The sequence below is a fragment of the Pinus tabuliformis genome, chromosome J, assembly GCF_031772625.1.
Source record: "Pinus tabuliformis cultivar Carrire ecotype Pingquan chromosome J, CPIR1, whole genome shotgun sequence".
NCBI lineage: Eukaryota > Viridiplantae > Streptophyta > Pinopsida > Pinales > Pinaceae > Pinus > Pinus tabuliformis.
In genome coordinates, this window is record NC_142295.1 from 1,490,819,190 (window position 1) to 1,490,847,059 (window position 27,870).

At 36.9% G+C, this 27,870-nt stretch overlaps 1 protein-coding gene across 5 annotated transcripts in view; it reads right to left on the bottom strand.

Annotated features, from left to right (window-relative positions):
• Window positions 1-3,445, bottom strand: part of LOC149233054 (G protein alpha subunit 1) — a 318,543-nt gene extending 315,098 nt beyond the window's left edge. For 2 of the 5 annotated variants that reach the window (XM_089379667.1, XM_089379668.1), the window contains exon 1: window positions 2,766-3,444. The gene's annotated coding sequence lies outside the window, so the exon portion shown is untranslated. Of the gene's footprint in view, window positions 1-2,765 lie in introns of all 5 variants that reach the window. The other 3 variants (XM_089379669.1, XM_089379670.1, XM_089379671.1) reach the window with 2 other exon arrangements.
• Between the last annotated feature and the right edge of the window lie 24,425 nt (window positions 3,446-27,870).

A 27,870-nucleotide genomic window follows, 5' to 3' on the forward strand; every position in this document is an offset into this window, starting at 1 on the left:
GTAGACTAACCAAAAAGTCATACGAGTAAGCATGATATCAGGAATATTCTGATTACAGTTGCTTGATGAACCCCACACACAGACCTGAACATTATTCAATAGATTGATAAGGCCATTCATAGCTTGACAATTTGGATTCTGCCTGGAGCTCAAAAGTCACTTGCAACTGGTCAAGAGTCAAGACTCAAGATGGCTTCATTAATGCATGGCATCTGCCCTTTCCAGAGAGAGACCAAATACATCATAAGCACCCAAAGCATATTCTTGCAGTCACTGTTACTGATCAGAAAGAATAAACTATAAACAACTTCAATTATATTTCATGAAAACTCAAATTACCTTTCATAAATAGCGAGGAACTCAAAGCTAATGGTAAGATTTAAATGTTGAGATAAATAAACCGACAAGAAAAACACAGTGCCAAAATAATGTCTAAGCTTTAGAATCATACACAGTGCTGAGTATCCATATCCTATGCTAATGATAGTTTGAAACAACGAAAACAATGCAGATGAAATCAAATATTTCGGTGTAAAGTAGGTCATTCTTATCTTGTGAATGCATCTGTTGTCAATCAGTTGCGTGGTACACATAAATGTGATCACTGCATCTGTAAAGGCCATTCCTTGCTTAACAAACATCTAAATTTCTGACACCTAATTTACTCTTTGCCAAAGTGTTCCTTCCCATGTATGTACAGCGGCACAGAAATAGCTTATTGTATTCCTGCGCATAATTTGTAGCATATGTTTTTATGAGCCCACACAGATCTTTTGTTATACGTCACAAATGTTTCCTTCACTCAATCTACTTCCTTAAAGGAAAGAACCCCACAGGCAAATGAATCCAAATAAAGCTTTCTTGGAATGTTTGGAAGTCAATCCATCAGATGATTGATCTTGTTACTTTGTGTGGGTACCTTCAATGTCTTAAGGCATTCAAGGTCAACAGGAAAAACGAAAAATAACTAGTCAGTGCCAATATCACTCGAACAAAGACAAAAGATGGACCAAACATGAACGTGAAGAAATAACTCTTGCATGATTATAAAGTACAGGTATAATTAAACATTCCAAATCCTGCTTATCCCATCATTTTGCATGACAGAAATAGACCAATGCAATGAAAATCCTGGGAACATCAGATTGTGAACTCGATCTGCTACACATAGTAATTCCATGGAGAAGATGTCTTCGACCGGTGAAAAATAGCTATTCCATGGACAGTATGTCATTGAAAGGTGAAAAACGAGAATCAAAAGATTGAATCAACCTAGTCAAACTTGTCATAGTATCAGGGAGTTGACAACAATTTGGCCAAGTTGGAGAACAAAGACAGTGGCATATACATGCCAAATTGAAGGGGAAACAAAATGCTCACTCACTCCTTGCAGACCAACTTTTCCTTGGGGCAGACACAGTGAAAGAAAGGATTGTCGTTCCAAAAGGCAGCCAGATTCAAAGTTTCTTTGTGAATTTTCGTTCCATTTAAAGAGGCAATCCACTTGGCAGCAGGTTTGGGCAATTTAAATCAATTGAGTAGCGAAAATTGAGGGAAATTTGATATCAAGTGATATGCCAAACATCCAAAGGGAACAAATCCAACTCTTATTCTTCGGTTTTTATAATTCTAACCAAGAGTCGTCTCACTCTGGAAAATATAACTGATTTGGGGACATCCCAATCTTTTTTTGAGCGTCTAAGAAAAAAGACTTACAGGAAAGTGGGAACATTTACGGATGGACTTTAGTACACAAAATTCAGTCGGATGGATTTTATTACACAAAATATAAGGCGTAGTTTATCTGAATGAAAAAACATTGATTATAAGGCGTAGTTTATCTGAGTGAAAAAAGCACTGATAAGGTGTGTGTATATATCACTCATTTGGATCAGTATATCATGTCAACATTACTCCACATAGAGCTCCATAGAGCTCCGCGGTTGACTCATTTGGATCATTATATATGTCAACATTTTATGGATACATTGATTATTGCACATAATGCTTTGTGGTTGACGGGGAAATTTTAGGAGCTAATATTCGCAAGTGGGCTAATTTAATCAATGGGTACAATTCCTAACACGGATAGAACGGGGAAAATTTTAGGAACTAATATTCACAAGTGAGCTAATTTTCCAGCTTTTTCCAAAAAAAAATATTAGTTAATTTCCATTTTTTCTTTAAAAAAATATTCCAGCCAAATTTTATAATATAAAATTGTTTTACATTTAAAAAAAATTAAAAATAAACACATTAAAAATAGACAATAAAAATAGACAAACTTTTATAGAGTGACTATATAAAATTATTAAAAATTTGAAAAATTTTACTAAAACATTTCCAAACATTTTACAAAACATTTTACAAAAGATTCACCCAGTTTTCTAACCTTTAAAATAGATTTCCATCTTTAAAATTTTCCAAAATTTCCCCGTATATACCATCTCAAATGTTCCCTTCTGGCATTTTTGGTAAGAACTCACGGGTACTTGGTCTTGCGTGTCGTGGGCAATGTTTGGGATTATTAAATCTAACTGTAAATCAGCTGGGGCATAGCTGCTTGTGCATTCAAAGAAAACAGATACTACCGAACAATGTGCTAATTTCTTGCCATAAACACCAAAATATCATATTTGCATGCCAATCATGTTAAATATCACCCAAACCAACAAATTTATCATATTGGTAGTTCAAGAACCATTTTAGGAAGCATTTTACAAAACATATTTATTTATTTTTTAAGTGTGCGCAAGAAGGCAGACCTGCATAGCCCACAGATCGTATTTCTTTGAAACGCCCCAGAGAAAATTGTGCTGACCGATGACCTGTGTTGTGCAGTTTCGAATTCGAGCGGGAGCCCAACGTTCGCTGAAGCTCCCAGAAGCCTGCCCCGGAAAAAACTGGATATTCTGGGCAAAATTACAGAAATTCCTTGCAATTCTCTTAAAATTACCCCCTGTATTCCGAGATCTTTCGCAGGTCCCGTCGGAAATCGACCTTTAAGCTACGAATATGCTGAAATGTGGCGACAGATGCGCCCTTGGGATGCAAATATTTAGAGAAAACGATACATTTCCGGGGTAAGCACAGAGCCGAGAGCTAGGAAACAAAAGATATATTGCTTTATCGCCTGCTATATATTATTTCATTCTAGGGTTCCGGTCAAAGTCCCCACCAATTATTCGCTTCTCCAGATGGTCAGCTCGGCCTGGCTCAATTAATAAAGTGTGAAGCCGGATCGGTTCAGTTCTGTTGTAGCTGTAAATGTAAAGATGTTTGCAACAGTCAAACGCTGTAATTTGATTGATGCGTACGCTTTGTGTCTGTTGCTGCTTCAATTGCGGAAGCAATCTGCTTCACATGTCTGGAGCCCAATCTGATTTTTAAAAATGGAGAGGCGATTTTTGTGGATATGTTAGCGGTTGTCTGAAGGGAAATTGGAACGCTCGTCCTAAAATGGCTAGAAACTAGGGAATCTAGACTTTTGTCCACGTACGAACAGTTGTCTCGCAATAAAGTTAAATATATCTATTAAATATATTAAATAAAAACAAAAATCATATATGTTTATACATTTTGAAATAACATTATTACAAAATTATTATTAATAATAATTAGTTTAGTTTAGATCTATTTTAATTTGGAAGTAATATGGAAGTGTTTAAAGGATCAAATTCCTCGAGATGCAATTTTGAAAAAATATTTTGAAGTACAAACCTCTTTTAAAGTGAAAAGAGATTTGAAAATATACCATACCAAAAATCATGGGTTCCAATGTGAAAATGTTAAACAAGACATAGTATACTAGGCCGTTGAATTTTATGTTTCTTATTTTATTTTATTTTATTTTATTAATTTTGTTTTGTTTTGTTTTGTTTTGAGAGAATTAAAATGTTAAATGTTACAACCTCTCTACCATACTCCACTAAAGAATGTCTCTTGGTGCAATTAAATTGTTAAACATTACAACATCTCTACCATATTGAGTTAGAGAGTACCTCTCGGGACAACAACTGAAAATTAAATCAGTGTAACATAGAAATCTTAGTATATTCTGATTTTTATATCAATAAATATGTTTATTGAACCTCTGTATTCATTGTTAAATAAAAACTAAATGATGATTTCTTAAATATTTGTTACAATGTTTTTATGCAATGGGAATACAATAGTAAACTTAGAATAAGTGTTAGAAATGAGAAAAAGTGGGGAGCGAGTTGTGATTGTCGCACCAAGCCACATGGCCAATGGACGTGGTAGCATGCCCCCATAATGGCTTTGTCTATGAGAATTGCAAACGGCATAAGGGGAATCCCCACTCCACCATTTGATGCCTAGTTCTTATTTCAATTCACCTGTACTTGCAAATTTTCGATGGTATCCAATGCATGTAACAAGATCCTCACTCCCTCTAGCCACCCCACATGATTGGTTTAGTGATGTAACTCATTATGGAGGTTTTAGTTGTTTGTCGAGTGGAGGTCACTCACATCAAATCACAGTTCAATCTTTTGTGTGACTATTGTCGATATGGCATTTTTAAGTCCAATGTTGTGTTGCGAACTCTAGGAATAGAGCAAAAATTTTGACCTTCCATTCATGGCATAGACATTATACTTAGCTTGTCCTATGAAGCTTAGTTGTTTAGGCAAAAGCAAGTGGAAGGCTTATTATTTCAAGTCCCCATGTATTTACGCTTAAGTCTCAGGGCTTTAGGTTGGAAAAGTCGACAAGAAGTGGAAATTTCCTCTGTCGCCCCCACCTCATCCATCTCTATTTATTGGTGAACGTTTGTTTCCAAATTAAGCAAGTGTTGCCAAGAAGGTCTCACTGTCAGTGACCACTCCACGTCAGAGTTGGCCATCCTCCTTGCAATTTACTTTAGCTCCCATCTACTCAAGTTTGCATCCATTGTCTCTTTTCTTAATCTTACTCTTATTATTGTCTAGTGTTTATTGGTTCCTCAAGTGTTGATGCAACCCTAGGCAATTTAGTTTCTCCTTCCTCTTCAATGTCATGGGGGTTGTACTTCTCCGCGAAATCCTACTGGTTTTTTATCAGTCTTTTATTACGACTTAATTGTGTTATGGTTTACCACTTCATTTGGCCTAGGAAATCCATTTCAAGTTGTTATTGATACCTTTTTCTCATATTATGCTAAATGCATTCCCTGAGCTATTATGTTGGTAATTTTTAATTTTTAGAAATTTATAAAATAATTACATTGTAAAATGCAGTTACAAGAACAATAAATCTCATAATTGATCATTTGTTTTCATATATGCAAGCCACCTAAGCGAAATCCATATCATGGGTTTTGTTGCCTAGTGCCTTGAGATGAATGAATACCTATTTGCTCAACCAGAATCAACCCCGATATGCCTGGTCAACCTAGTCTAATAGCAAAAATGTAGGGCAGTTTTGTATTTTCGCTCAAATTTGATTTTTATTGATTCTCTCCATAACTTGAACCTAGCATAAGGTCAATTTGATCTATTTATAGTCCCATGACATACCATAATAATAAGCAAGGAGGTTTTTGTTTCATTTTTGTTTATAAAAGCAAGCAAATGGTGTTTTCTAAGTAAATTTGTAATTTCAAGACATTGAAGAAACTTTTGGTGAACTTATACTTCAGCTTTATTTCATATAATATATGCACCTCTTTTGATTCCCAACTGTCGGTAGTCTACCAATGTGCTTGCTAAGGCGTGGAGGGCCCCCACAACCTGAGCTTATACACTATGTTTCATTTGTTCTTCATTTTTGTATATGTTGGTACATCTTGTTTATATATGTTTCTTTCATGTTTATACTTTATAGCTTTTCATTTTTATGTCTTCTCAATTGTCTTGTTCATACTTGTCATTTTATGTCATCGTACTTATAGTTTGCATATGAACTTGTTGTCCATAATTAATGCATATTGTTGTCCATATTTTATTGTTTAAAGTAATGTTCATCAATTATAATTATCATAGAATAGTTGTTGTTTGTGAAGATGAGCTAATTGATAAGTAATGTAGAGGACCAAGAGTGTCATTTACTACCTTTCTTGGTGGAAAAGACCCTAACTCTCATAATTTCTCACTTAGTGTTGCATCAACAAGCATCATAGTTCCTTGCTTCGTTAAATTCATTATTCATTCCGTGCTTTCTTAGATTAAATCAATGACTTAAGTATACACCAAAATAGAACCATCTTAACTTTGGATCTACCAAGCGTCGCCGAGAGGGATCAAATCTCTTAATCTCTTATCATGTTTTGCATCTTTTGTGTCTTAAGATATTTGGTCGCTCTCGGCGATTGGTAGATCCAAAGTTAAGATGGATCTACGTTGGTTTATATATCATAAATACTTATCGTTTTTAACTTTGAGAAAATTTAACTCACACAAAAATGATTTCAAGTTTGATATCGATTTACTTAATTTATATATATATGAAATATTAATTATTTTTTATTTTGATGAAATTTATCTCACACCAAATTAATTATTTCAGCCAACATTCTAGTTTTGTAAGTATTCCAATCTCATGTAACATTTTACATGTAATAAGAGTTGGCATTTTAGCTTTGTGAGTATTCCAATTTCATGCAACATTTTACACGTAATAAGAGTTTGACATGTGTTTAATCAGTGACAAGTTTTGGCAAATTATCTTATAAGTTTTTTTACATTAAAGCTACAAGGGTTCAAACCAAAGGAGAATGAGGAATGGGGAGTTGGGAAGTTTTATAGTTAGATGAATTTGTTGTCCTAGTGTGAAGCAAGGCAAAATTTAGAGACAAATAATCTTATTTCATTACTATAGGTTAAAGATTATATAGTTTTAAAAAAATTGAAGAACAAATATACCTTAAGAGAAGTTTTTGGCATGGATACTCCTTGGCTAAATGAACCTTATACTTCTTTTGTTTTCTTGAATTTTTTCCACACTTAATTTCCTTTTGTGATCAATAATATTATTGTATATATGTGCTTCTTGTTAAAAAAATTAATTGGGCTAACATATTCAATATTATTCTTTATTTTTCATTAATTGGTTGATATATATATTTTAATATAATTTTAATGTAACGTTGTGCGACAACATTTCCCTCATATACTGAGATGTAGAGGGCCTCTTGGCGCAACCAACGAATGAGTTGATTTAAGTGTCCATCAACTTTCTCTCTCATGAGTGGAAAATGTCATAATGCATTATTGACTCTTTAAGTTGTGTTAAGCTTGGTTTATTATATTGTATAAACAATTACTAGAGTGCATGTCTACTTTTACTAGTGGAAAATGGCTCTAATACATTACCAATCCATCAAATTAAACCTATTGAGCCATGTTGCCAATTTTTGGCATTTACAAACATTTGATTTCAGTGTGGAGATTTGTAAATATTAGAACATTGTAGCATGTGTGAGAGGCCTTAGTGTATGACAAATCCTAAGTGTTCATATTACAAGTATGTGTGCTTTATTTTCCAAGTAGCGTTATTAGCTAAGTTTTATTTCATGCTTTCCTAGCTTAACCCATTAACTTCTCCTAGAATTCTAGGTTTTTACCTCAATTAGATAACTTTAGTACTTAGTTTTAAAACATGACAATCAATCTAGCCTAGCTCCTTACAGATTGTATTTCTTTCTAAGTTTAAGAGCATTCGAATTGATAGAAATATTATGTCCTAATTTATGCACTTAAACTTTAGTACTTAGTTTTAAAACATGACAATCAATCTAGCCTAGCTCCTTACAGATTGTATGTCTTTCTAAGTTTAAAATCATTCGGATTGATAGAAATATTATGTCCTAATTTATGCACTTAAATTAGCCTGACACTTCCTCCACTCGGTAAACCCTCTTAGGAGACCACTATCACCTAAGTGTCTCACTTTTCCTCTCATTTCTATCCCAACCTTGGTGGAACACTCGTCTTTCTCTAGCAAGGTCACTCTCTTAGTGCATACAACACGCCTCATCAACGAGCCTATGTTCATCGTGGGGTTGCTTATTATTAGGATCGCGGGGAATGTGGGCATACTAAGGTACAGGTCAGGGCAAAAGGTTTTGTTATATGGTTTCAAGAGCTCACTCCCCAACCAATCCAGGGAAAGATTGCTTAGGTGGAACGAAAGATAACTATTAAGAGACATTCTCTCGAACATGGAAGTTCTTACAAATGTTGTGGATTGGCTTCCTAATGTTGGGCACACACGAGGTCGATGCAACCAATATATGTGCATTGTGGACATCTACTGGCCCATGAAATTTCTACTTGGAAAAGTATTGTTAGACATATATGGAAACCGCTAGGATATTCTCCTCTCCTTTGATCACATGCAATGTCAAATCACAACATTGGATCGTCGATTGGGCCGCATTGAGAAGCATGTGTGCATTCTTCCTGACTTTGGCTACTCTTTGGGCATCAACAAGAAGCTTATACTTGTAGAAGCCACAAATTCAGATAATTCCTCTTAGCTGGTCTCTTTGCGTCATGTTTTCAATTTTTATATTTTAGTTATCTCCTCAATCTCTTCAAGGCCTCGAAGACCCGATATCTAGCATGTGTGTTTTGAATATTGCCTCTTTTGGAAATCTTTTGTCTTATGCTTTTATGAAACGGCTGAATTTCTATATATGGTCAGATTTTCCAAATGATCAACCATTCCATACTTCTCAGACTCAACATGTAATCTTTAATTTAAAGGAATACAAACTATATATATCTCTATCTATCTATATATATATATATATATATATATATATATATATATATATATATATATATTTATATATTCGATAAGTTTAGAATGTGTAACCCTTTACAAGCTAATCTAATATTTATATGTTTTAAGTTGTTGTTTATTGATAAACTAAATTTTTATATTTACACTCGCAAAGAATATGTAGATAATCAAAGGGTTTGGATTTAATTTTCACAAGAGTTACTTACTCTGAAAGTGATAATGATATTTGATATTTTGAGATACAGGTCAAACATGTGGTTCCATCTATAGAGATTATACTAGCAATTGCACCTAAAAGTACAAAAGTACACTTCAAAAATAGAAAAATAAAAATTTAGGTGTATTAAATTTTTTAGTAATTATTTTATAAATTTTTTTTTTTCAATTTTACAATTTAGATAAAAAAAATACTTTTAAATATTAATATTTTCAAAATTGAACATAAAGATGTACATGGTTTAAATGAGAAATGGATGATTCTAACTTGTTTTGTAGAATCGATTGGGAATCGCTAAATGAAAAACAACATTGCTTGCTCTATGCGAGGGTTGAGGTTTTGAGTACCTGTATGAATTGTGGTGTTGTTCTTGACTAATTTGATGCGTAATTTCCATGATTAGTTGCAGATCTGGAAACTCAACTAGTCGCATTGTCCATGTGAAGTCAGATGTTGAAGATTGGATGTTAAAGGGCCATGATCATGAAAGGCTCTCTTTGTACTTAGATTAAACCAATTAGTGCAATCTCCAGCCACAGACTGCGATGAATTTCTGTACTAATTGAGATCCTTGTGTTTCGTCAAGGAGTGAGAGAGGAATTGCATTGTTAATTGAACCAGCGCAAAGGTCATCTCGAAACAGGGAAAAGGAACCACAAACGAATGGAGGATGCACAGAGGGACAAAAAATTGAGAGAATCGTGGTTTTCATCGCATTAAGGAAAAAATCGGTCTGAAAGAAGGTTGATTCGCTGGAATTAAGGATCACGGTGCTCACAGGAAGTAATGAATTTGATTCACCGGAATTAAGGATCATATTAATGGTAGAACATGTGGTTGCACTTAAAGAGATCATATTAATGGTCATGTGATATGTGTAGACATAAGTCGAACAAATCCAACACGTCTTTTTTTTTTAATGTGTTCATTTTCAAGAATCCAAATTGTGCTTTGCATAACTTTAGCTATGACCTCTCTCCAAGCCTCGGGGGTTGGCTCAATTGGTCAAGTCCTCGTTGCTAAATCAATTTTGCTATTGAAATGTCATGAGTTCAATTCTCTTGATACCCTCAAGGCCAGGCTCTTGATACACAAAAAATTAAAATATTAAAATATAAATATAAAAAAACACAAAATTATATCTATATATATATATATATATAGATATAGGACAAGAAGTGATGCCTTCGGGTGGATCTTCATGGTACAGATATAGAATACACAAAAAATTAAAATATTAAAATAAAAATATAAAAAACACAAAATTATATATATGGGTTGTTTTACGTTAAACACTAGCAACCAATATATATGTTAATGTTGTTTTATGCTAAACACTAGCCAACAATTGAAAATTGTCTTAAGTAAGGTGGACTTTCAAATATTTTATTTATGGCCAACGGTAAAATAGTTTTTTTCTTATTTATATATTTTTTAAATGCTATATGTCAACTCAAAGTTGAGCATGGAAGGAATTACAAATCCCCCATTGAAAGTGCCTCTCCATCCAATGAAGAGTTTTCTTTGTTATTAATGTTATTGGATATTTGATTTGCTTCATGTCCTTGAGAGTTTAAATTAAATATTTTAAATGAGATATATTAATTTATGTCAATGAATTTATTAATTATACTTATCTTTGATGATTGGGAGGAATGAATAGTATCCTCCCCACCCAAGTTCAGTTCCCATAAGTGACATGTTTAGCTCATATTGAGTATATTGTTTCAATCTCTTCAAGTTTTGTTGTTGTATGGCCTTGTGCCTTCAAAAATATCTAAAGACGCAAACTTACAATCTTTAACATGATTCAAATAATATTCACTTATTATTATTATTATGGAATGCATATCCACGAAAAACCTATCAAGTTCTTCCCGTTGTTTTGAGGCGTGTCATGTGCACATATAAGTGGATCAAAGCCCACCCCCATGTCCTTCTTTTTTAAATTCTCACAAGGGTTGCTTACGCTGAAATCCATGGCAACATCTTGAGGTAGAGGTCAAATGTGTGGTTCCAGCCATAGAGATTATATTGATGGTCTAGTGCCCCATGCACACATAAGTGGATCAAAGCTCACCTCCATATCCTTCCTTTAAAAAATGCCTAAAGGGGTTAGATCCAATGGTGAAAAATGAGGATTTTTTCACCATTGGGCAAGGTTCAATTATTTCAAGGATCGTTTGCCTTGAATCCATGGGAATACCTTCAGGCAGTAGTCGAACATGTGGTTGCACCTAAAGAGTTCATATTAATGGTCATGTCATCTGTGTAGACATAAGTCGATCAAATCCCAACCCCATGTCTTTTGTTTTTTTAAACGTGTTTATTTTCAAGATTCCAAATTGTGCTTTGCATAACCTTAGCGATGAGCTCTCTGCAAGCCTCAAGGGTTGGCTCAATTGGTCGAGTCCCCGTTGCTAAATCACCTTTGTTATTGAGAGGTCACGAGTTCAATTCTCCTCAGAGCCAAGCTATGTGGTTAAGCTGACAGGAAGTGATCCCCTCGAGTGGATCTGCTTGGTACAAATATTTCGTGGACGTTGTAGAATACACACACACACACATAAAATTATATATATATGCCAACAATTGAAAATTGTGTTAAGTAAGGTGGACTTTCAAATATTTTATTTATGGCCAACACTGAAATAGTCTTTTTCTTATTTATATATTTTTTAAATGCCATATGTCAACTCCAAGTTGAGCATGGAAGGAATTACAAATCCCCCTCATAAGTACATTGGAAGTGCCTCTTCGTGCAATGAAGAGTTTTCTTTGTTATTAATATTATTGGATATTTGATTTGCTTCATGTCCTTGAGAGTTTAATTTAAATATTTTAAATGAGATATATTAATCTATGTCAATGAATTTGTTAATTGGATTTATCTTAGATGATTGGGAGGAATGAATGTTATCCTCCCCACCCAAGTCCAATTCCCACAAGTGACATGTTGAACTCATATTGAGTGTATTGTTTCAATGGCTTCAAGCTTTGTTGTTGTATGGCCTTGTGCCTTCAAAAATATCCAAAGACACAAACTTACAATCTTTAACATGATTCAAATAATATTTGCTTATTGTTATTATTATGGAATACATATCCATGAAAAATCTATCAGGTTCTTCCCCTTGTTTTGAGGTGTGACATGTGCACATATAAGTGGATCAAAGCCCACCCCCATGTCCATCTTTCTTAAATTCTCACGAGGGTTGCTTACGATGAAATCCATGATGACATCTTGAGGTAGAGGTCAAATGTGTGGTTACAACCATAGAGATTATATTGATGGTTTCGTGCCCCATGCACACATAAGTGGATCAAAGTCCACCACCATGTCCTTACTTTGAAAAAGGCCCGAAAGGGTTAGATCCAATGGTGGAAAGTGAGGAGTTTTTCACCATGGGGACACCCTGGGGTAGTATTAGAACATGTGGGTGCACCTAAAGAGATCACATTAATGGTCTTGTGATATGTGTAGATGCAAGTGGATAAAATCACACCCCCATGTCCTCTCTTTTTTTAACAAATTGTGCTTTGCATGACCTTAACTATGAGCTCTCTACAAGCCCCGAGGGTTAGCTTAACTGGTGGAGTCTTTGTTGCTACATCACCTTTTCTATTGAGAGGCCATGAGTTCAACTCTCTCGACACCCTCAGACCCAGACTCCATTGTTAAGCCGACAAGAAGTGACCCATTCCGGTGGATTTGCTTGGTACAAATATTCCATGGATGTAGCGATATCTATCTATATATATATATATATATATTACAAGGATGTGATGCTTTAGTGTTGCTTAACGCTAAGCACTAGCCAACAATTGAAAATCGTGTTAAGTAAGGTGGACTTTCAAATATTTTATCTATTGTCAACGTTGAAATATATTTTTTCTTATTTATATATATTTTTAAATGACATATGTCAACTCCAAGTTGAGCATGGAAGGAATTACACACACCCTCATAATGGTCCATTGAACATTCCTCTTCGTGCCATGAAAACTTTTCTTTATTATTAATGTTGTTGGATATTTGATTTGTTTCATGTCCTTAAGAGTTTAATTTAAATATTTTAAATGATATGTACCAATCTATGTCAATGCATTTGTCAATTGGATTTTTCTTGGATGGTTGTGAGGAATGAATGTTATCCTCCCCACCTAAATTCAATACCCACAAGTGACATGTTGAGCCCATATTGAGTACGTTGTTTTAATGACTCCAAGCTTTGTTGTTGTATGATCATGTGCCTTAAAAAATGTCTAACCCTTGCCTAGGGGTGAAGGGTGAGATACTTCGTTACATGGAATATATATGTGTGTGTGTGTGTGTGTGGATAAATTTATTGGACATTTTATACACTAATAACAAAAAAAAATTGTCCGCAAATTAAAAATAAATAGATAAATAAAACAAATGTTAAAAGACATAAACTTACAACCTTTAACATGATTCAAATAATATTTGTTTACTATTATTATTATGGAATACATATCGACGAAAAACCTATGAGGTTCTTCCCTTTGTTTTGAGGATGGTACCCAGGGTAGATTTGTTAAAAGTGGATTTGTTAAAAGTTGAAGGCTTTGTTAACATAGGGCTCAAGGCCACTGCAGTAACATAACCATTAAGAGAACATGTTAGTTGTGGGAATTGAACCTGAATGGAGAGGACAACAATCATTCCTCCCAATCAACCACTTGTATGTAGCAGTTTGACTACTAATATCTATGGAAGTTTACATACTCTACCCCCCTCTAGATTTGACACCTGAATTCACTTGCTAGTGGTTGTGGGAGACTCTAATGTAGTTATTAATTAGATGACCTTGAAAACCTTGCTAGTTTAATATAACCTCACATGTATTCTAGCTTGTTCTCAACAAGAGGTTGACAACTTTCCAATATTATATTATATCAGGTTATGGGAGAGAACAATCAACAAGTAGATCAATTTGTGAGTAAGGCTATAGATTTGACTATCGGGGTGATTAGGGCTTATGGATCCCCAAGTTACCCACCCATGACTTCATCAAATACCAATGAACCTAAAGATGTGCATTGATGCATTAATTTGATGTCATGTACTCATAAGCCTCATTCTTAAAATGAGACAAATAAATTATTAGAATGTCTTACCCCCTTCACATGCATAATTGTGGACATTCAATTATCCTATTTATGACCAACATTGAAATATTATTTTCGTTATTTATATCTTTTAAAATGCCACATGTCAACTCCATGTTGAACATGAAAGGAATTACACATCTCCTTCATAATGGGTTGTAGAAAATGCCTCTCCATGCAATGAAGAGTTTTCTTTGTCTACGATGTTGGATATTTGATTTGTTTTATATCCTTGGGAATTTAATTCAAATATTTTAAATGAGTTGTGGTAATCTACGCTAATAAATTTATTATGTTATGTATCTTGTAAATTTGTACACAAATTAACATAAATAAATAAATAAACGAGTGCTAAAATACACAAACTTACACTCTTTAACATATAACATAGTTACCGATCAAATGAGAAAATAACCTAGTACCCGTTTTTTGAGGTAACAAAAAATCACTCGATTTTGAAAAATGGTGATTCAGAGAACACCTTTTTTGTTTTGAGCATATTTTTGCCACTTTAAATTTTTTTATGTATCAAGTATGAACAATTGTTTTAAATGTTAGTGATTTTCATGCTGATTTTGAAAAATGTTGATGCAACATCAACACATTTTTTTAGAGGGCTTATTTTTGACACTTTAAATTTTGTTATGTATCAAGTGTGAATATTTTTTTTTTGTTACTCATTTTCATCTTGATTTTGAAAAGTGTTGATGAGCATCAACCATTTTTGTTTAGAGGGCTTAGTTTTTACACTTTAAATTTTCTAATGAATTAATTGTGGATAATTTCTTTAAATGTTGGTGATTTTCATGTTAGTAATAAAACATAAAAATAAAATTAAAAAAACATGACAAAAAAATCAAATACAGAATATATATATATAAAAACAAGAAACCTATAAAAATGTAAAAAAAAACCAAAATTAATTCGTAAAAATTAAAAATTAACCAAAATATAAAATATAAAAAAATAAAATATATATATATATATATCAAAAATTTAATTAGAAAAAAGGGTTTTTTTTTCAAATATATATATATATATATATATATATATATATATATATATATAATTTAAAGAAAAAACAAATTAAACAAAAAAAATCTAAAAACATTATTTTAAAGTTAAAAATAAAAAATAAAAACCTCATTGGAGAAAAAACTTAAAAAAATTAAAAAAATCAATTCAATATATATATATATATATATAATATATATATATATATATATATATATATATATATATATATATATATATATATAAACCCCCTCCCCCTCGCTCAGCCCCATCCCATCCCCTCGCTCCCCCACTCACCCCCTCGCTCCCCCACCCCAACCCCTCTTCTCCCCTCTCCTCTCCCCCTCCCTACCCCCACCCCAACCCCTGCCTCCCCCTTCCTCACCCCCCTCCCCGCTTGCCCCACCCCCCAGCTAACGGCCAAGAGGCCACAGGCTGATTCTAGGAATCGACCTGCGGCCTCTTGACCACTTTGGGCCCCTAGCCAGCGGCCAAGAGACCACTTGTTAGGGGCCCGGGAGGGCGGGAAGAGGGTTGAGCACAGCCACCCCCCCCCCTCGCCCACCTAGGCTCCTAGCCTGCGGTCGCTCAATCCCCCTACACGAGCCCCTAGCCAGCGGCTACTCAGCGCCCCCACCCTCGCCCACACGGGCCCCTAGCCTGCGGTTGCTCAATCCCTTCGCCCACACAGGCCTCCAGCCAGCGGCCGCTGAGCATCCCTCCCCACCCCCAACCACACGAGCCCCCAGCCTATGGTTGCTCAATCCCCCTCGCCCACCCGAGCCCCCAGCCAGCGGCTGCTCAAGCCCCCCCCCCCCCCCCCCCCGCGCTCGCCCACATGGGCCCCCATCCTGTGACCGCTCAGCGCCCCCCCCCCCCCCCCGCCCACATGGGCCCCCATCCTATGACCGCTCAGCGCCCCCCCCCCCCCCCCGCCGCCCACTCGGCCCCCAACCTGCGGTCACTCAATCCCCCCCGCCGCCCACTCGGCCCCCAACCTGTGGTCACTCAATCCCCCCCGCCGCCCACTCGGCCCCCAACCTGTGGTCACTCAATCCCCGCCGCCGCCCACTCGGCCCCCAACCTGCGGTCACTCAATCCCCCCTGCCCACCCAGGCCCCTAGCCAGCGTCACTATGGAGCTCATGAGAGTTCGTTCTGATCTTGGCTATATTAATTTTCTTCTTTGAGCTAGTTAGAACAGAGAGATACTTTTCATCTTCTAGGGTGGGTTTGATGACCTCCTTATAATATCTTAATTTTATTTTAGTTGCTAAATCTTTCTCACACAATATTTTTTCTTTGAACTTAGAAGTAACAATATTTTTAACGTTATTAATGTTTTGCAATGCAACATTGTCGTTGATCTCGCAACGGTTTAACTAGGCCCTGGTGTCTTTATACCAACCTCGTTTGAGTCTTAGGTGGTTTTGGCTGGAATTTAAAGTTAGCTTAGGAAGTCTATGGTCTCCTATGTTATTGAGTTTATGTTTGTACAACAAAAGCCTAGTCATAACTAGGCTCTCGATAAGGGAAAAACCCACTTCTATAAGGAGAATAGGATATTTTTCATATATATATATAGGGTCTGTGTCGATGATTGTCTAGCAACCCGATTTCATTATGTGCAATTTGATAGTTGATTTTTAATTTTTTGTTTACAATGTATCAAGTTGTCTTAGGCTAAGATTTTAAAATCGATATACATTTAGCGTTTAAAAAAATTACTCTTGGTATAATAACTCATTCATTCATGTGTTCATTTTTAAAGTTCTTTTAGTCATAATTTTTTTCATAATGTCATGCTTGAAATATTTTGAAAACTTAAGATTGTTTTGTAGTCATAATCTATGGTTTTAATTCCATGGTTGAAAATTTGTCAAAATTTTAATGTTTTTCTAAGTCGTGATATTTTATCTTTAATGTTATGGTTGAAAACAGTTATAGATATTTTTTCTTAGCACCATGCTTAAAAATTGTTGGAATTTTAAGATTTTTCAAAAAAGTGATATTTTAAATTTAATGGCATGCTTAAAAATCATTGGAATTTTAAGGTTTTTCAACTATGTGATATTTTATCGTTAATGTCATGCTTGAAAATTGTTGGAAATTTAAATTTAAGAGTCATGATATTTTATTTTTAAAGTCATTATTAAAAATGTACCCTAAAAGAAAAAGAAAAGAGAAGAAGTTATTCCGACATCAATACCTTTCGATTTCAAGGTGTTTTTTGCACCAAACAAAATGGATTTTATTGTTTTTTACTGTTATTTTTTAAAAATATTTAAAATTTACTCTGAAGAAGAAGTTATTCCGACATCAATACCTTTCGATTTCAAGGTGTTTTTTGTACCAAACAAAATGGATTTTATTGTTTTTTACTGATATTTTTAAAAAATATTGAAAATTTACTCTGAAGAAGGGTTGTTTTTCATGTTTTTTGGGGATTTTCGGCTCGAATACCCGTTTGATTGGTAACTATGTTATAATTCAAAATACACACACACACACACACATAGTTCATAGGCCCCGGAAATCGGTGACTGCCACATCCATGGAATATTTGTACCTGGGAGATCCACCAGAAGGGATAACTTCTTACCAGCTCAACCACGGAGCTTGACTCCAAGAGTGTCGAGAGAACTTAACCTATGCTCTCTCAATATCAAAGGTGCTTTAACAACAGGGACTCAACCAAGTGAGCTAACCGTCGGGCCTAATCATATTCACTTATTATTGTTATTGTTTTATTTAATATGGAATACATATTGCAAGGAAACTTATTAGGTTCTTCCCCTCATTTTGAGGATGGTAACTAGGGTAAACTAGATTTGAGAAAATCTTGAGGCTTTGTCAACATAAGGTTTCAAGACCATTATAATAATATACTCATTAAGATTTCAACATGTTAATCATGGGAATTGAACCTAAATGAAAACAATAATAATCATTCCTCCCAACCACCCAAGCTAGACCCAATTGAATTTTCAAATAATATTCACTTATGAATGAAAAAATTATAATGGGGGTAGTAGGTGGGGGAGATTTCCATTGATTTCAAAGGAAAAACTAAAACAACCTACCTGTGGGACCTAGGGAATTCTTTAAACCTTCAAATTAGAGCATATGCCCTACTATAAGGTTAGCGTATAATTAATAACACGTAAATTCCAGTGCAATTATTAATCAAATTATCTTGAAAACCTTACCAACTGACTATAACACATATATTTTTGTGTCACTCTCATAAAGAGGTTAACAAATTTCCAAATATTACATTATGTTAGGTTATGAGGGAAAGCAATTAATAAGCAGATAAATTTTCCAATAAGGCTACAAATCTAAAAGTGGTGGTGATTAGGATTAATGGAACCACAAGTTACCCTCCCATGTCTCAATCAAATACCTATGTTTAAGTGAAAAATGAAAATTTTACATTTAGAATGATAAATAATATATTGACAAATCAATAGTTTTCCTTATCATTGTTTTTATTGGATATTTAGTTTGTTTTGCAACATTGAGAATCTAATTCAAACTTTCTAAATAAAATAAGATACACTAATCTATGTCAACAAATTTATTAAAAATATTTCACACAAATAAAGGAAAACAATTTTTAAATATTTTGAAAATACAAAAAATAAATAAATTTAAATGCATAAATTTAATATTTTTTTAACTTTATTCAAATTAAAATATAAAACCATAAAAACACTTAATTTTATGGATTAATTTTATTGTAATCAAGTTTAGTTTCTCTTATTGAACCCTAGCGTCCAACAGCTCTACGCGCGCGAGAGGAAGCCATAACATGAGACTGCGCACAACACCAGTGATATGGCCCCAGGAGGGGGCCGTGAACCAGATCCTTACCTACCACCTGAGCTAGCTGCATTCCGGGAACTGATAGCGGCATGTAATAAATGGCCAGCAACCGAAAATCAGCTGAAGTTTGTCAAAAGGATGGATTCCATTCCCACAGTTGCTCTGTCGACTGAAGAACCCTACAAAGTGGTGTTGAACCTAGCAAAAAGAGGGCTTATTGGACAGTTTACTAGGCTATGGCCCTCGCCTAATGCTGTAGATGCCTGGGTGCAAAGGAACTGGCGATCTCTTGTCAAGGAAGGAATCAAAAGTCATTTCATCGGCAAAGGCTTCTTTGTATTTGTATTTGAAGCGATAGAAGACAGGAACCTCATATTCAAAAATGGCCTGTATTTCATGGGGCCTTAGGGTTTGTATCTAAATCAATGGACTCCAGACTTCGATTCGACACAAGATGTGCCCTCGGCTGTCCCTGTCTTGGTGTGCTTGCCGCATTTACCTCTGCACTGCTGGAACCCCAAATCCTTAGAAACCATAGGCAATAAACTTGACAAATACATCAATCGAATAGAAAGGAGGGATCAATACTCCTGTGCGAGAATTTGTGTAGAAGTAGACATGGAGGAAAGTCTCCCTGAAGCTATAAAACTCACGGTGGCTGACTGGACTCACATCCAAGTGTTAGATTATGAGCAACTCCCATTTAAATGTCGGCATTTCCACGACTATGGGCACTTTGCTAGGCACTGTAAAAATAAATTAGACGAGGGGGAAAAGAACGCGAAAGGAGACCAATGGACTTAGGTCCAAAAATCAAGAACAGCTAAGCAGAACAACAGAAGTAAAGTTAAAGGAGTATTCACGGGGAATGGTGCTCCTCCCATAGTCCAAGTGGAGGGGGGCTCACTCCCTCCAAGAGCAGACATACCCACAAATCCCTTTGAAATTCTCGGCACACTAGAAGAACCCCCATAATCAGCAGAAAAAGAGGTTGAACAGCAGGCCATCATCATGGAAGAAGACAAAAGGAAAGAGGAAACAAGCCCTCTCCAAACCGAAACTCCAAATGGTGTCTCTAGATCCCCAACCTATGCATAAATGATAAGGAAGAAGACTCCAGAGATCTCGTGATCCTCAGAAGATGAGACAACTGAGAGGCCCTCGAAAAGAGTAGGGAGGAAATCTCACTGAGAGGCCAGAGAAGAAGAGGCGGAGAGACAAAAAATGCAAGGCAGCCAACCCACGATTGAGATGTCCATTGACAGAAATACTAGAACCAAGCCTCCCAAGGGAGGTACTACCCCACCCTCTGCTAGTAAATAATGCGATTAGTCTCTTGGAACTGCAGAGGACTGGGGAATCCCTCAAAAGCTGAAGCAGTCAAGAACCTATTGAAATCAGAATTTCCTGAGATCCTCATGCTCCAAGAGACTAAAATAGAAGGGGAAGCCCTTCTGGAACTCAGCAAAGTAAAATGGAAAACAAAAGCTGAAAAAGTTGTAAGTTCTAGGGATTCATGCGGTGGGCTAGCCACACTCTAGGAGGATGACAAGTTTCAACTTGAGAGCTCCTTCCAGACGCAGCACTATATTTACACCGAACTCCGACACCTTCCCAGTAAGATTACCTTTACTCTCTTTAATCTCTATGTACCTGCCCTCTATGCAGAAAAGAAAGACTGCTAGAAAACCCTGACCGATTTCCTTGAAGCTTACTCCCTTAAGAATATAATTCTAGCAAGAGACTTCAATCTAATCCTCGACCCAAAGGAAAAAAGAGGAGGAACTAGCAGCAGGGACCACTCGCTTCCCTTAGTGGAAGACCTGATTCAACAATAGGATTTACTGGACTTTACACCAAAAAAGGGGCTTTACACATGGACAAATAACAGAGTTGGGGCGGAGCACATTTCAGCCCGGTTGGACAGATTCCTACTTCAGAGCACCTTCCTCTCTGAGCAGAAGATGATTTCCACAAAAAATCTGCCAAAGTTAACTTCAGATCATAAACCCATTCTTCTTTAGATGGAAGAAGAAGAAAATTTGGAGCCAATCCCCTTCTGGTTCAGCCCTCTCCAGGCAAATAGAGAAGGGTTTATGGATACAGTGAAGAAGGCTTGGTCCATCCATGTTCTCGGATCACCTAGCTATGTCTGGGAGAAAAAGCTAAAGGTCAACAAAATAGCCTTGAAAGAATGGATAAAAAAAGCCCACAGACTCCCCCACTAGTCATTGAAAACAGAATATAAAGTAGCTGCTAGATCTACAAAGGGGCATGGAGCTGCAAGACATTACCTGCTCAGAAATACAGAGCGAGTAAGAACTCCAAATCAGCACCCTCCGATCATTCAGAGAGAAGGAAGAATCCTTGAGGCTCAAATCACACAATCTCTGGTTTGTCTGGAGACAAAAATTCAGCCTTCTTTCACAAGCAAATTCAAATTCGTCTTTCTAGAAATCACATTGCTAAAATCACCTCGCCGGATGGGGTTGTTCTCAAAGGCATAACTCTGATAAAAGAGGCTGCAACCTCTCATTTTCAGCAATGGTACAAAGAAGAAGGTACGAATGACGATGAGGAAGCATAAGACTTCCTCAAGCACATTCCAAGGCTGGTTAATGCGGAGGAAAACTCAATACTCCTGAAGCCCTTCACTGAAGACGAAATCAACAATGTCATATGGAAGATGGAACCAGACAAAGCTCCAGGACCTGATGGGTTCTCCATACATTTTTATAGAATCTGTTGGGACATCATCAAGCCTAATTTGTACCGAATGATCAAAGGCTTCCTCTGAAAAGCCAAAGTGGGAGGAAGCACAAACTCCGCTTTCCTAGCACTAATCCCCAAAGAAGCGAATCCCATCGCGTTCGACCGCTTCAGGCCAATCTCGCTATGTAATGCGTCCTATAAAATACTCACCAAGTTACTTGCAAATAGAATAAAGCCACTGCTGGAAAAACTCATCTCTCCCAACCAAGGTGGGTTTGTCAAAGGCAGGCATTCCTGGACAACGTGATTCTAGTGCAGGAAATCATCCATTCCGCCCATCAATGCAAAGAGAAAGGTATGCTCATCAAGCTAGACATGGCGAATGCCTTTGACTGAGTAAGGCACTCTTTCCTCCTCCAAGTTCTTTCTGCATTTGGTTTCAATTCTGAATTTATAAAATTGATTAAAGCATGTATTGGAGAACCTTGGATAGCCCCTCTAGTAAATGGCAGGCCGACAAACTACTTCAAAGCTTCGAGGGGCATTAGGCAAGGCTGCCCTCTGTCCCCCTTCCTATACATTTTGATGGCAGATTCCCTGAGCCGAAAGCTCACAATAAAGAAGCTCAATGGGACACTTCCAAGCATCAGGGCGATAAACAGAACAACATCAATCAATCATGCCTTGTTCATCGATGACTCTATCCTTGTGGGAGGAGCCTCGATTAAAATTGCAAGGGCCTTCAATGGAGTAATCCAAAGGTTCTGCAGAGTCTCCGAAGCTATGGTCAACAAGAGGAGAAGCACAGTGTATGACTGGGCTATAGACCAGCAAACTATTCTCAGAATTGCCCAAGCCTCGGGCTTCACCAGCTATGTCTCTTGGGACAAATTCAAGTACCTAGGCCTGCATTAACATTGGTAACTAGCAAGGCCCCTCATTGGATGGAAGTTATCAACAAAATCAAGGCAAAGATGATTGCATGTGGTGGGCAGTGGCTTACCACAACAGGGAAGCTCATTCTTGTTAAGTCAGTTCTCTCATCCCTTCCTATCTATCAGGCTTCATTTCTGTTAGCTCCAAAAATCATCATCGAATAGCTATCTAGACTGATTCAAAATGTCCTATGGAAAGGAAGAAAGGGGAACCAAAAAAAAAATCACCTTGTAAGTTGGGACATAGTGAAAGGGCCAATATCTGAAGGTGGACTACAGGTAAGAGATCCCGGGTTGGCCAATCTGGCTTTGGGAGGTAAGATTCTCTGGGAAATCTTCTCAAATCAAAGACATCCTATAAGTCAAGTTCTAATTAAAAAGGAACCACGTTGTGGAAGCTTTGCAACCAAGGAAACGGAAAAAGAATTAAGTTGTGGGAAGACAAGATCATGGGCCTCCAACCCCTAAAACTTACACCGGAAATTGCAGATCTACGTAACTGGCTCATGCAGAAAGGTATTCACAAACTTGCTGACATATGCACTTGGGATTCAAGTGGGAATTGGAGCAATTGGGCTCCCCATCGCCCCCCTAACTGGATTCCCCCTCAACTCCATCTCTTTCTAGCTAAGCTCTTTCGTCTGGCTCCTGTGCATCTCCATTCGAGGGACAAATGGATCTGGGGGAAGACCGACACTTACTCAACACGGCAGGGATTTGCAGCTCTTCAAGAACAACAACCTCAGATTCACTCTACAAAGCTTTGGCAGCATGTTTGGGACCCATTTGGTCTCCCAAAAATAAATTTCGTCTACTGGATTCTCATGCATAGAAGGGTCCTCACTAGAGATAATTTAGAGAAACATGGAATTATTGGTCCCCATAGATGCCCTCTCTTCTGCATGGCTCAGGAAACGATTGAACATCTGTTCATCGACTGCCCCTTCTCTTAATAAGTCTTGTTGTAAGCAATGTTGGGGCTCAACGCCCAAATTCTAGAGCAGCTTTAAGTAGTTAGCCTCTTCCTCTCATGGAAAGAGCGCCATCGTCACACTCTGAAGAGCAAATCAACTTGGGCTAAAATCTGGAATGCAATTCAAAAATACATCTGCTGGGGAATTTGGTTAGCAAGGAATGAAGCCATCTTCAACAACAGATTACAATCAACCAATATAGTGACTGCCAAGGCCAAAGCTCTATTGTTGGAAACTTACAAAAATAGACCTCATAAGTCAAACAATTCTCTCCTCCCTGAAGAGCTCAGCTGGCTAGGTGAGTCCCTGAGGCAGGCCAACAATAAAAATAACCTCTCCCGGCCTTGCCTCAATCCAGAGTGGCGGCTTTGGATCTCTGAGTCGGACTTTCAAAAGTGGTGGAAAAATCAGGGCAAAGTCTCGAAATTCTTCAACGGAGCCTCCAAAGGAAACCCATGGATATCAAGGGCAGGAGGAACAATCTACTCCACACACGGGCACAAAAGGACAACTTCAGTTGGGGCCTAGGACAGAGCACTAACAGCCAAGATGAGGTTCTCAGACTGCTCAAATCATGTTAGCTTGCACAGGGAAATAGAGGGGAAAACCTTCCAATCTCTGGGGATTTTGAAACCCTGATTAAAATCCTAAACAATGGTGATCAACTCAATAGCTCAACGCTCAATATGACCCTGGAAAGAATAAGAAAGTTGCTGTAGAACATCACTACCTGCTCATTCTACCATAACCTCAGAACTCTGAACAAGGAAGTAGACATTATGGAAAATAAGGGATGTCTATTAGCACATGGTTTTCTGTCAATGAACAATGAAGAAACAGAAAAACATCCAATTCCTTAACAGAGAAGGCCATTTGAGCATGGACAGGGCAGCCAAGGCAATGTCTCTGTCTCGCAATCTGTATGCAATATTTTTGTCTCCATGAATGTTCAAACCTTGGTGAACGCCGCATACATCCAAATCTCATCCGAACGTTGAGGACCGATGTTGATCCTCGGCCTAAATACAGGTAGACAAACGATGTTTAAAAGACGATCATCGCAGTCATAGCAAGACATTGACTCGTCGCTGCTTCAGCAGTATAATACGAACCACGCAATTGGCTAGATACAGCGAATGCGATCACTTAAGCATTTAGCTCTCAAGCAACGAGATAAAGGGCATAGCAATGTTTTCATAATTAGAGGCTACAATTATCGAGCTACTGGAATCGATTCTAGGCAAGCCAGGTTCGCCTTATCTTACTAAAGAAAAGCGAAAAGAAAAAAAAAAACCAAGTTTTTAGACGTTAAGTGCAAAGCAAGGAACTCTAAGAAATCCCAAAAGAATCAAATGTAACAGCGAAATTCCGATGGAAAAGCCTGATTATGAGGATTTTGAATCGCCAGAAATCATACAACTGAATGTAATGGTGGTTGTTGGGCTCAAGCCCAACCTTCTTAATAAAATTCATTCGTTCCTGTGAAAAAAAAAGAGTTTCTCTTAATGCATAAGTTTTCATATTTTTTTTTTTTTAAATTAATTTTGTATTTCCTTAAAAGATCAACAATTCATACATCAACCAGATTTTCATAGTCCAATTAGAGCATTTATAAGTGGTCTCAATATGCCACAAGGGAAACCATATATGTTGATCGTCTATAGGCATTAATCTTTACAAAAATCCATCAGTTGCTGACAGAAAACATGCCTAACTATCACAAAACTGCTTTTATAAAGACTACAAGAATATATCATGATAATCATGAATCCAATGACGAGATAGGGGCAAGATCTTTGAAACTAAAACCTGGATGAGTTGGTGATTTTTCCATGCACTGAAGGTGGATCTCTAAGTGAGCTATTTTGGCGTCTAGTCTCTCCAGGCATGAACGTTGATATCTAAGGGCACGTTTGATATCTTCACTGGGGTATCTTTCAAAACCCTCCCCATGTGTTTTGAGCTACCAATCGAGAGTGACAAAGCTGAGGTATTATTTTTGTCTTCCCCTGGTATGACTAGGGTCAAAAACCCATTGAACAACATCTTTGATAATATCAGAATAAATAAATAAACTTGATGCTAAACTATGATTGAAGACTCAAGGGGATAGATTTTAGCACGAATTTTAGAAGGGGTAGCTAAATTTTTGTTGAAGCATCTTCCTCTACCTCAGCTTGGGCGCAAGATCTTCCTTGGGAACGACAACATCCCCCACCTCAGCAGTTGTGCATGCACTACTGAGGCATACTGCTATGGATAGGTTTAACACAAATGTGGGGAGTGGAGAATAAAAGGTAAAATAGAGAGAGCCAAAGGTGAGAAAGGCTTTGCAATAGATTCGACCAAGGATTGTAATTAGACTAAAACAAATAAAATCAAGGCAGAGAGGATAGAGCATAAAACAATAGGGCCACATAACCTTTTCGAAACAATGAAGATGGAACTGATGGTTTTGATGTTGGTATTGTTGTCATTGATGGAAAAGGAGCAACAACAAGGTATGTTTGAGTGCAAGGTATGCTTATGACATATTGAGTGAGTATGTTGTTCAGCTGATGACAAAATGTTGCAAGAGACTATTGGTAAAGGAGCAAAGAAGCAAAGATTGCTCATTGTTGTGTTGCAAGGCAAAGGCAAAGGCAAAGGCATGATGCAAGGCTAAGGAAATGGCAATATGTTGTTGAGGTATGTTGATGTTGACAATAGTATGCTTGAGCTAGTGGACAATAGGAAGTTGCAGCCACATATATATGTTGCAAGAGTCGCATGTGTTATTAGTCAAGTGATGCAAAGGTTGTTGAGGTTGCAAAGAAGATGAGGTTGCTTATGTAGGCATGTGTTGTGATGTTATGATTGATATGATAGTTATGATGTTGCTTGCATTGTAAGGTTGTTGAGTATGTTGCTTGAGGATGTTGATGCTTGTTATGGCTTGATGCATTGTACTTGTTGAATGGTTTCGTGAGAAATGCTTGTAGAGATGTTTGCATAGATCAATGTTGAAGAGGTGTTACAGAGATGCAAGGCTAGGGAATGAGAATGTAAGACAAAGTTGTGATGCAAGGCAATGTTGGCATGCAAAAGACTTGAGGCAAATGACAAAGGCGGGACTCTGATGAAAGACAAGATTCATAAAGTGAAGGACAAAGGCAGATGACAAAGTCAAATAAGGACCTACATTGTAATCGAGAGTAATTAGGTATGCATAACTGAGAACCAACATTATAACGTCGATAACCAGAACAAAGGGTGCATTACAGTGTAAAAAGAGGCCATAAAAAATACAATATAATGTTATGATGCGAGTTGGCTAAGGGTGCTTTGGGATTTCAACAAGGTTTTCATATCTCTTTTCGAGTAGATTTTGGAAATATGCTCGATAACGCCTTGAATGTAGGGAAGGGAGACTTTATTTAAGGGAGGATTGATGGAAGGGTTCTTAGGATTAGGGTGGAGAGGAGTGGAATGCCTCATTAACATGGGATGATGAGTAACCATTGAATTTAAGAGCTTTGGTGAGATGTGTTTTTTCATTTGAAAAAGATTGAGAGGAGGAAATCTTCAATGTTCGATTTCTTTCTTCTCGTGTTCTGTAACTGTCATATTCTCTCTCTACTTAATCTTGATCTTACACTCTTCGTATCTTCATTCTTAGCTTTATGGCTATGAATATGGGTGAAGTATTTGCCCGAAAGGTCAGACACCTCAATGAGAGCACACATAAAAAAGTTATCAACAAAATTCTTCTTCTTTTTTAAACAAAAGTGAGTAATATTTAGATTAAATACGTTCTCGGTCGCAACAAATACACGGGGAGTAAATCTCTCAAATTCAAAGTTGTATCAGAAACCTACTAACTATTGACCCATTACATATTTGAATCTTTCCCATCAACACCCTCACTGAAAACCCATTACATAGAGAAACTTCTTATCAAAATTTACAAAGCCCCATTTGACCCAAAAAAATCATATTGCATACATATTATTCAAATTCAAATGTTGACTTATTGAGGTCGATGACTAGCTTGCCTGCAGACTCCAAAGGTTTTTCTTGGACAGAGGATGGACCTCTATTAAGCTAAAGATATGAAATGGTCACCTTAACCATGTCAACCTCATCTTCCAACCTTAAAATTTGTCATCAAAGGGCCAAAATATGGTCAACATGTTCGACTTGAGTGTGCAACACCTGACAAAATTTTACTTGTAGGTCATGGTCAGCCCTCTACAGAGCTTCATGAGAAGATAAGCACTCAGAGCATGAAATAACAACTTAAGAGGAGTCAGAATTGGAATTCATGATAT